Consider the following 10,061-nt stretch of genomic DNA (forward strand, 5'->3'; position numbering starts at 1 on the left):
GTTTCCTCCTGGGGGGCCAGCCCAGCATCTCTGTTGCTCTGGGCTGATGGACAAACAAATAAGGAGTGACTGCCTCTGTACCTAAGAGCTAGAGGGAGACAATCACTTCTCCTGGACCGACTGCTCACCTCTCCTAGACCCACGATGCCTTCCCAGGCCCATCCCCAGATCCCCCGTGGTGCTGCAGCTCTCAGCAGTTGGATTTATTTAGGGCTTTTACTTTTTTTTGTTTTGGTCAATTTGGAATGAAAAGAGGCAATGACCTCTTCTTTAAAAAAACAAAACTAGGCAGGAAGTGTGCTAGGCCTGAGTGGCAGGGACTAAGGGTGTAATTACAGGTTTTTTGTTCAGCATTTTCATGTAATTAAATCCAAAGGAAAGCGAGCCTGGCCCAGGCTGCTTGGATGCAGGGTAGACAGGAGGGTGTGTGTGTGTGTGTGTGTGTGTGTGTGTGTGTGTGTGTGTGTGTTGGGTGTGTTGGGATGGGCAGGAGAGGCAGGAGGTGAGAAAGGGTTTGCGTTCAGGCTGAGAAGCAGCGAGTTTCTCGCCTTTATTAATATCTTTACACTCCTTTTCCAAAAGGTAGCCGATTATTCATCTTTTATTCGGTGCCACTGCACTCTCCTTGGTGACATTTCCCAGCCCTGAGCAGCTTTCTCTCACTGATTTCTCTTCAACCGTAGATCCTCCCCCTCCCCATTTTTTCATATCGCGGCTTTCTGCCTGGTTGCCCACACAATGAACCCACTGCAAAATCCACAGCCAGTGATCTTGCCTACGGAGTTTCCATACCAGCGACCTCCGACGCCGCCAAAGAGTCCCTCCTTTTGTCTTGAACGTCTACCGCTTTTCCCTGGCCGGCTGTGCCACCTCCCCACCCAGCCTTCCCCCGCGGCTGCCTCGGTTTCCCCGACGACGAGCAGTCTCTCTGCGCATGAGCCCTAGGTCTGCGACGCCGCGGTGAGAGCATCCGCAGTGGTGCTGCAGCCACCCGGCGCTGGGGCTTCCCTCCCCTCTGCCCCCTTCTCCTCCAGCCCTCTGTGTCCCTGCGATGTTTTCTGGATGTTGTGAACGGCCGCAAGAAAGGATCCACTGTGTTTGAGAGGCTCACATTCTTAAGGCCAGGAAACCTGGCCCACCCCAAAACCAAGCGCTCCTAAGGCGGGGCAGTTGCCTTTTCCCAGAGCCCAGCCTCGACTCCTCTTCTCCTCTTTCCCCATTCCCCCCCCCCAACGAAGCCCGGAGGTTTACCCCCCTCCCCTTACGCCACCTTCACCTACTCTTCCCAAGAACAGATTGTTTATCAGAACGGGCAGCCAAGAAATCTACTCCTGTTTCTGGCCTCTGCCAGAGATTAATCACACTTGGGAAAGGCACAACTTGCCTGCGTTGGGGCGGGGCAGCGGGGGGCGAGGGGGGAGCGTCGTTAAAAGGAAAGACCAATGATTTTGACATTTGACAAGCTGACCAAAGTTGGCGCTACCATTCCCCTCATTTATTTTAGAAAGTCAGCGTAAAGGACTGAATTATATTCCGTTATATTCCATATATTCCATTCCCGCCCCCCTCTACCTCCATATTCCCCCTCCTTCTTTAAGGCTTCATGTTTGATGCTTTAATAGTACTGACTGGCTTTTAATTCTGATTAACATTCTCAGCTGAGAGAGAGAGAGAGAGAGAGTGTGTGTGTGTGTGTGTGTGTGTGTGAATTGGGGGCTGGAAAGACACATTCACAAACCTGACCGCCTGACAAATCCCCCCTTTTCATCCTTCCCTTTGAAATGACATCAAGATGGACTTGGGGGGAGGTGGGGATGAGGAGAGAAGACATGGGAAAAAAAAGAGGGAAGGGGAAGCAATTTATGTGCTTTTCTAAGGCAGCTAGTAAAATTCCTCAGGGAGAACAAATGCCAAAATTGACTGTTTTGGTGTATTTTAGACCTGATCGGCAGGGTGAATCATGTCAGGACTTTGCACTGGACCCGCAGCCTGGAAGCCAAGAAGAACAGACACACAAAACATCCCCGTGGCTGGGAGGTACCTTTCTGAAAGAGGCAGGAGATAGATATTTGCTCTTACCAGATTCCTCTCCATCAGGATTTTTTTCTCAACTTCATTGCAAGATGGAGTAAAAAAAAAAAAAAAAAAAAAGTCTGATAAAGAAAAACCAGGGATAGAAAACACCCCATAAAACGTACCCCCAAAGGGAAGGTGCAAAACCCATTTGATCCAATGTATAGATATCTCCACCCTGGATTTTCTTTTTTTTCTTTTTTCTTTTTTTTTTTTTTTTACCTTTGCTTTACAACTCTGCAGACATCAGGTTAGCAAAAGGTAATAAATAGTCCTTGCACAGCAGGGTCTGGACTAGTGAAAACAGTTTACTGAAATTAATGGGCCTCGCTTGAACCAAAACCTCCACTTTGGAATTAATGCCAGACATAGTTTTCCTGAACTCTATCCAACCGCCTAAGCAGCAGACAATTTTCGTTCTATTTGTGCTAGAAAATAAAGCCCGGGCTCTTGATCTCAGTGTAGATTATAATTTTTTTTTTTAATTCAGCAGAGTGAACGCAATGCCAATTTCCAGTTTTTGCTAGTAGAAGCCCTAGTGCTCTGGGGTGCCTGACAGTCAGAAGTTATCTGGTAAACTTTCCATTGAAAACCATCTCGGAGCTCCCTCCCCATCGGTGGCCTCAGAGCTCTGACCACGACACCCCCACCCGAGAGATTCAAGGAAAGCTCTAGAAACAGGCTCTGTTCTCAATAACAGCCCTCTTCCCGAGGGCTCTTAGAAAGGCTGGATCTGAACAACGCTGCCTGCGTGACCTCAATTCCCCATCCTAAATGAAGCTCCAAAGCACCCAAGGGAAACCCACCCCCTACCCAGACCCCGCTATTCAGGGTGTCTACAGTTCTGAAGCTGCTCGTATTTTTATTAATGTATTTTTAAGGCTGAAAGGCACACACGCGCACACTCCACATAGGTTCACGCCCAGTGGTTATGGCAGGTACAGCGGAGCCTGGTGCCCCGGCTGTCAGTGTCTGATCCCAGCCTGCCCTCCCTCCCCCCACTATTAATAAAAGCCTGGTCATGGGTAGCCGGCGTTCTGGTTTTCATTGTACAGTCTGCACTGGTGACACAGGACATGTGGAAAATTTTGAGAGCACTGCGGTGAATGGCGTGGAGGGGGAGCGTGAGCGGGGGGAGGGGAGGAGGGAGGGGAGCGAGTTACTTTTTAGCTTCCGCTAAGTACTTGGCAGCTCGCCAGGCCCGGAGGATTCTGGGAAGCGAAAACCTCCCCAGTATAAACTGCCAGCTTTAAGCAGCCCTGACAGTTCTGCTCCTTCCAAACTTGGCAGCGGTTCAAAGTGCTCTTTCATTTGAAATGCTGGAAGCCTGCCATGTGCAATGCAGATTTGCTGTGCCTGTGCGCAGAAGGAACTGATAAATGCCGTTGCGGTTGCCATGGGGACAGGAGGCTATCAGAATGGCCTTGTGATCCGCAGCCTCTCAGCGCGGCAGGCTCTCGCTCTGCCTCCCGCCCCTCCTCCCTCTAGTCAGTGAGATGGTGAAATAAATGTTCTGGAAAAAGGTTAACCCTCCCGGCTCTGGTGCCGAAGCCAAGCGGAGGTTAACCTCTGAGCACTTCGCCGGCCTGAAGTGCCACCCGGGACGGGACCGCAGTCTTCAGCACCGCCCTCGGGCGGGTCACCATATGCCCAGCTTCCCCACCCCCCCCAACCACCCAAACAGTCTCACACACCCCAAGCCCTGCTTCCTGCTCCCTGGGGGCTCTCACAAAGCTGTGTTTTTAATAGAGCTTTTCAGCAAGCCCAAGTGTAAGTCTTTGAGTCATCACAACCCGGATGTAAACACAGCAGCCCTACATTCTGCACAGTTTGCGTGTATTTTATCTTTTTAATAATATTTAGCTGGCAACTTGAAACGGCAAGGATGCCAGATACTTTAGCCAGCCGCTTACATCATGAAGCATCCATCTTGGGGAGAGTGGCCGCCTGTCCTTTCCCGGTTCTCTCTCTCCCTGCCCTGAGACCACAGGAAATCTGGGTCTTTCTGAAGGCATCGTATTGCAGCAGAGGCGACCGGGTCCCTTCGAACAGAATGACAGGCTTCAGAATGAGCATGACATCACCCTGGGCAACAACACAAGGGTGTGTTCCTGTCAGAGACAAGACCTTGGGTTTGGGATCGGAGTGCAAACAGGTCTTTCATTTATGCTGAGGGGAAGGGATGGAACCAGTCTGGATGGCCGGCCCCTCCATTTTGCACAAGCTGCTATTTGAAACAGCCTGAGTCGATGTACAGAAACAAAATACACGCAGATTTGGTACATGTTCAGGTCTGTAATGCCAACTCTCCGGGTGGCCTGTTTAATGGGGGAAAAATGAAATACTCCATTCCAGCCAAGGCCTATGGAGGCCAAAGAGGTTTAGTGATTTATTTACATTGAGCAGTATTCCTTCTCAACCCAACTCGCTATTTCCTGAAGGTTTCCTGAACCTAAACCTTCGTTAACATCCCAGGAAGAGAACATATTTTTCCTGTGGCTTTCAATATTTTCTGCTAAATATATTTCGGTGCGCTGTTTATCTAGGGTTTCAGCTTTCAGACCTTTATGTACTTTTGACACCTTGTGGCTGCTCCACTGAAAAATGGTGTATGTTTATTAAAGAGGACTTTATGTGCTGGGCGTTAAGGCAGTGGGAATTTCTGTTGGGTCTGTGTATAATGAGGGCTGCAGGATGAGATCCAAGTCAGAGGCCTGTTTGGTTTGTGAAGCCCTTTTGACAAAGCGGGCCCTAGAGCTCACACAAACCCTTGAATACCACAGAAGGTTGAACCAAATGAGGTATTTCTTCATACGTGCACAGCTGACATGGAGGCCAGACGGGAGAAAGACAGAAAATGCCCCAGGTTCTGGGGGCTTAACTGTGATGTCTTTTAACCTGCCTCTCTCTGGCTGTCAGCTATATTGTCAGGGCAGTTCTGGCCAGGGCATTCCGTTTCACTGGAATTTCTTTACTTCCAGTGGCCTCTTCCAAATAAATACATTAATCAATAAAAGCCATCTGCTTCACCTCACCAGCAGGCGCAGAACTGGAAGGGGTAGCGTTGAATGCAATTTTGAGGAGCAATTGGCCCTTGAGACATTTCGAGATGGGTTTTGGCTTGGAATTAAACAGGAGGTGGAGGCAGAAATCAGGTGACTCTTTCTCCTCCAGCCTCCCCCCACCCCAACTTCAGCCCCCACCTTCCCCAGAAAATCCAGGCAGCTGAGTTTTTGGCTCTTGCAGCTGCTGGGCTTTGGCAAGCCCAAAGCATATTTCATGGTGGTGATTCCTTTCCCAGGTTGACCGACATGTTTCTGTACTGAGCGCAAGGGATGTTTCCTGACTGTGTGCACGCATCAGAGGCTCTATTTTTCATCTAGGGCTTCTGGTGACGGTTTAAAGCTGGAAGAACAAAGCAGAGCATGATGAGCCCCTCTCAGCAGCGTCCAGAGAGAAAGACTCTATCCAAAGAGCTGGCTCCGTAGAGCGCAGATGGGTGATTTTACGTTTTAGTCAAGCCCGGAGCGGTCCTTGCCCCCCAAGGCCGTGCTCATATTTCAGAAACTATTTTCCATCCCCACCCCCAACACCCCCCCCCCTTCCTCTCTCTCTCTCCCTCCCTCTTTCTCTCTCTGTCCTTGTGGTGTCTGCTTCTTTGTTACCTTCAAAAGTTCTTCCTTTTTTCAGCCTTCCTTCCTCTCCCAAATGGGAAGTTTGAACAAGCCATGTGGGGGCCCTCGAGTGTCTTCCCAAAGGGAGGCACGCTCTGAGATTCCGAACAGCCTAGACACTCCCCAGGTTCAGCCCGATGACGATGACGACAGAGGGGAGCCGGTGGTGTGGCGTCCCTGTCCCGGGGCCTGAGGAGCCTGCTTCCCAGAAGTCGGTGGATTAGGAAGGTCTGCTTCAGGGGCTGCCAGGGAACAACTCCCTTTTGTGTTGCTGTCTAGCATGTGACCAGAATGCTGCCAGCTAATTTTAACCCCACCAAAGTACGGCTGGGAAAAAAACAAAAAAACAACAACAACCGAAAAAAAAAAAAAAACTGTCTTGCATCTGGAGAGAGAAATGCTGTGGGCTGGATAAAAGCTTTTTCAGCCTGTGTTCCTTCCTGTTTCAGTTTCCAAACTTGCATTATCGGTAACCTGAAAAATGATGAGTTTCACCAAATTCCTGGATATTGCACAAGAGGACAATGAGTCTATTTCGGGTGCTCTGACTGTGTCTGGCACAGACCCTGGAAGCCATTGTTTTCGGGAGGGAGACGGTTTGGGGTTTCCTGGTGCTTTCCTTCTAGGGTCTCAGAGCCCCCAAAGGTGGGGGGGTGGCCCTCTCCATGGTAACCATGCAGGCCGTCGTCTGAAAGGACCTGGATGGGAAGTGAGTGGCTGGGCGGGTGGGGGCAGTGGCAGTGGTGGCCTTGGAGGTGTTAAAAGGCAGATGGCAGGGAGTGCTTGTCGGGGGACAGCAGGAGCAGGAAGAAGCAGGGAGAAGGAAGCGTTCATAATTGCTGGGTGCCCCCCCTCCCCAGGCCACCAAGCTCTCCTACTGAGTTTCCATTATCTGCTTTCAGCACCAGGAATTAATGGAGGACTTTCTAGGGGTCCTCACCCTGGAGACTGGCTCCTCGAAGCATTTCCATGGCGCTTAATTGTTGCTCTCTGGCTAGGTGGCCGATGATGCTAGGGAAAAGGTACGGAATCTCAAGAGACAGGAAATGAAGAAGCTCGGATGAGATAGCGTGTAGCTCGGCAGCTGCTGCCGGCCGTTCTAAAACCAGGTAGAGAGACAGGCTGTCATTTACCTGTGGGGCATGGTGCAGTCCCAGAAGACACACGGTGATGGCAAAGAGACTGAGGGGAAAGACCCTGGTTAAGGCTGCAGCACTCCTGGCAACCAGGAGGGCTTGGTGGCATTTGTCCTCACAGTTGCTGAGAGCTTCAGCTGCCTACAAGGCCATTTGCTCTGCCCGCCCCGTCCGGCCAGCCTCTATGCCTTTAAAGGCTCCTTGTTGCTGTCTGAGGCCCACCTCTGCACCCGCATCCTCTGGCAAAGCTGCTGTATCTTTGAAAGCCAGGAACTTCCTAGGAGACATTTCCCCTACCATCTGCCTCTGAGCTGCTGCCATAACCTTCCCACAGCAGTCAAGTTCAGCCTCAATTCCTAAATGGAGGTTCTCTCTACTCTGTTGTTCCAAAGGCTTGTGTGGAACGAGAAGCTGTGCTTTAATTAAAAAGATGAGCGCGCGTAAGGGAACCGATGATTTTTGATGCTTCACAAAGATGTTTGAGTTTCGTTTCTTGCATTTCACAGTAGGGGGTGGCCAGGCTGGTCAGCACTTTTAGGGGTAAGACCACTAAATGCTTTTCCTGTTTGACGGACAGCTGGCGCTTGGCACAGTAGAATTGTAAACGGAACCCAAAGGCCAGAATCTGTTCCTTGGGTGTCTCTGCAGAGTGTCACCAGCCTTCAGGTATCTGAGGACACGTTTCACATTTACCTTTCCAGCCGGAGGATGGAGGATTCCTAAATGTTTCCTCACAGCACCACAGCTGGAATGCAGCTGCCGCAGGGTGGAACAAACACAAACTCTTTGTGGGTCAGCCGGGTGAGGGAGGGCAAGGACTCTTGGAAGGTTGGGAAAGTCCTTGTTTCTAAAGCCAGAGCTCAGGAATGAGTGGGGCCTCTGATGTGCAGAGCTTTCCAGATGGGGGAAGGAAGGGTAAGTTTTTGCCCTCTGGGCAGATTCCAAAAAATCGCTTTGGGGAGGCCAACTATTTTTGAAATTGCCTTTCAAGCAAACAGCACAAATGTTTAAATTGACCTGGAAAACCCTTCCTTTTTCCTTTCCCTGCAATCCAAGTCTGTTCCCTTGAACATTAATCCACAGGAGCATTTTGCCCAAGCTTCTCTCTTTCCCCACGTCTTTGAAAAATATTATTATTATTATCTTTGGTTCGGAAATCTTTTGGAAGCCTTCCCAGACTGGAGCTATAGAATGCTTCCAGGAAAATGCCTAAGGAGTGTCTGTGTTTTGAGTTTCTCTGGAGGGGGTAAAACATGTTTTTCAGAGCGATGGAGCTGGGGGCAGCCCGTCTTATGCAAGAGGCCAGCCAAGCAAAAGGGCAGACTGCACGGAAGGGGCTGTGCGTTTCCCAAAGTGCTGAAACGAAGGTGTGGTTCAGCCGGCTCGCCTGTGCTCTTCTCTCAGTCTTTCATTACTGCAGCTGCCTCGATGTCAGTTCGTGTGTGAAGCAGCACCCCAGGAGATGGGCTGAGGACAGCTGGGGGCCAGGGTTGGAACTTCATTCTCAAGTTAGCAGCCTTTGTAATTTCTTGCCCAAAGAACCCTTGGAAATTTAGCTGGAAAATTGCAGGGGTCAAGCAATACTCACCCAGCAGGCGGGGGTCCCATCCAGGCATGGAATGGAATGGGCAAAATGTACCCTGGGATGCTGGCTGCCAAGGGTGGTGCCAGCCCCCAGCCCGTGCTCCCCTTGGTCCCAGAAACACAAACCCAGCTGCATGCATGCATGTATCAGAAACATCAATACAGAAAAGCAGAGAGCGCCCACATGAGACCCGAGGGTGATGGGTACTCGCAGTGCCCCCTCAGCGGTAGCAAAGGCAGCTGGGCTTTCCTGGAAATACACGCCATTCGGGCTGGTTCATGGGAAAAGGAGCAGAAAGAGGTCCCTAGGAGGGCCGCCCCGAATGAGGGCAGAGGTGCCCCAGCCACTCTCCAATGCCAAGGCTGCTTCCTCCTGGGTCAGTCCCCTGTGGCTGTGAGGTCCCAGAGCCCTTAAGAGAGGGAGGAACTAGCAGGGGGCCTGCAGTGCTGGGACCCGGAGGACACAGCTCCTGGCTCTCTCTCCCCGTGAATCTGAGGACTATTTACTAGTAGGACTGTCCTGGTTCCTGCAGGAAAATCTCTTTCCTTTCTGCCCAGGAGACACACTGACTTCAGAAGGCACCCCCCACCCCCACCCCACAGCAGGTTGGGAAGGTGCTTCACAGCCCAGATTTTGGCATATTAACAGCAACAATGGAGGCACAGCCACCTCTCATTGAGCACTTTTGTGTCTGGCGTTGTGCTAAGAGTTTTAATGCCTGCTGTCTTCCAATCGGCACCTAGCAAAGGGGGGTTTGTTATTATTCCCTCTGTGTAGGTCAAGAAAAGGAAGCTCAGAGAGGTTAAGCAACCTATCCCAGGCCACACAGCTAGTAAATGGCGGCTGTATTTAGAACTCAAGGTTACCCTATTCTAGAGTCCTTATCAGACAGACCTGAGTTTGAATCCTGAGTGGGCCCTGTGTGATTGTGTGATCTGTGCCAACCTCCAGATTCTTCTGTTTTCATAAACCAAACATATCGAACTTTGGAAATTTCATGTAATTTAGCCTAAATTTTATTTATAAGGCAGCCGTGAGCGTTAAATAAGATAACGTATATATAGTACTTAGCAGACTGCCTCGAATGTAGTGAACACGGATGCTACCTTTTACGAGTAATCTGAGTCAGTGTGTTTGTTCAGCATGTGTTTGTCAAGTTTCAGGGTCTCAAGCCTTTGGAAGGACCCGCGCAGCCCTGAGTGGGACATCGGACCCCAAGGACAGCTGGACGTGGTGCTGATGCGGGGAGAACCACGCCTCGTACCTTCTCTGTGACTTCTTTTAACTTGTGCCGGAACCCACACACCTGGAGCACACATCTATGTCTGAGCCATTGATCCCTCTCTTCCACGTTGCCCACTCACGTTCAGTTGGGTTCATTAGAGGGTTCCAGTCTTCAAAATCATTCAAAGCTGATGGCTTTATTTCCTGCTGCAAAACCTCCTTCCAGGCACCTAACAGAATCTAGACAAACTCCTTAGCTTGGCACACAAGGCTCCTGGGAAACTGCCTCCAAGCCCCCTTTCTGCCTCTTCCTGCCTGCCCTTAATTCCTTTCTGACCACGTTAAATCCCTCTTTGTTCTGAACCGACA

At 50.6% G+C, this 10,061-nt stretch overlaps 1 long non-coding RNA gene across 1 annotated transcript; it reads right to left on the bottom strand.

Moving 5' to 3' along the window:
• Positions 2,278 to 9,619, bottom strand: LOC102167901. The gene is made up of 2 exons (XR_304632.3): positions 5,739 to 9,619; positions 2,278 to 5,478 (listed from the first exon to the last, which is right to left on the bottom strand). It is a non-coding gene; the product is annotated as an uncharacterized LOC102167901 (long non-coding RNA).

This window comes from Sus scrofa, chromosome 7 (assembly GCF_000003025.6).
Source record: "Sus scrofa isolate TJ Tabasco breed Duroc chromosome 7, Sscrofa11.1, whole genome shotgun sequence".
In the NCBI taxonomy this organism is placed as follows: Eukaryota; Metazoa; Chordata; class Mammalia; order Artiodactyla; family Suidae; genus Sus; species Sus scrofa.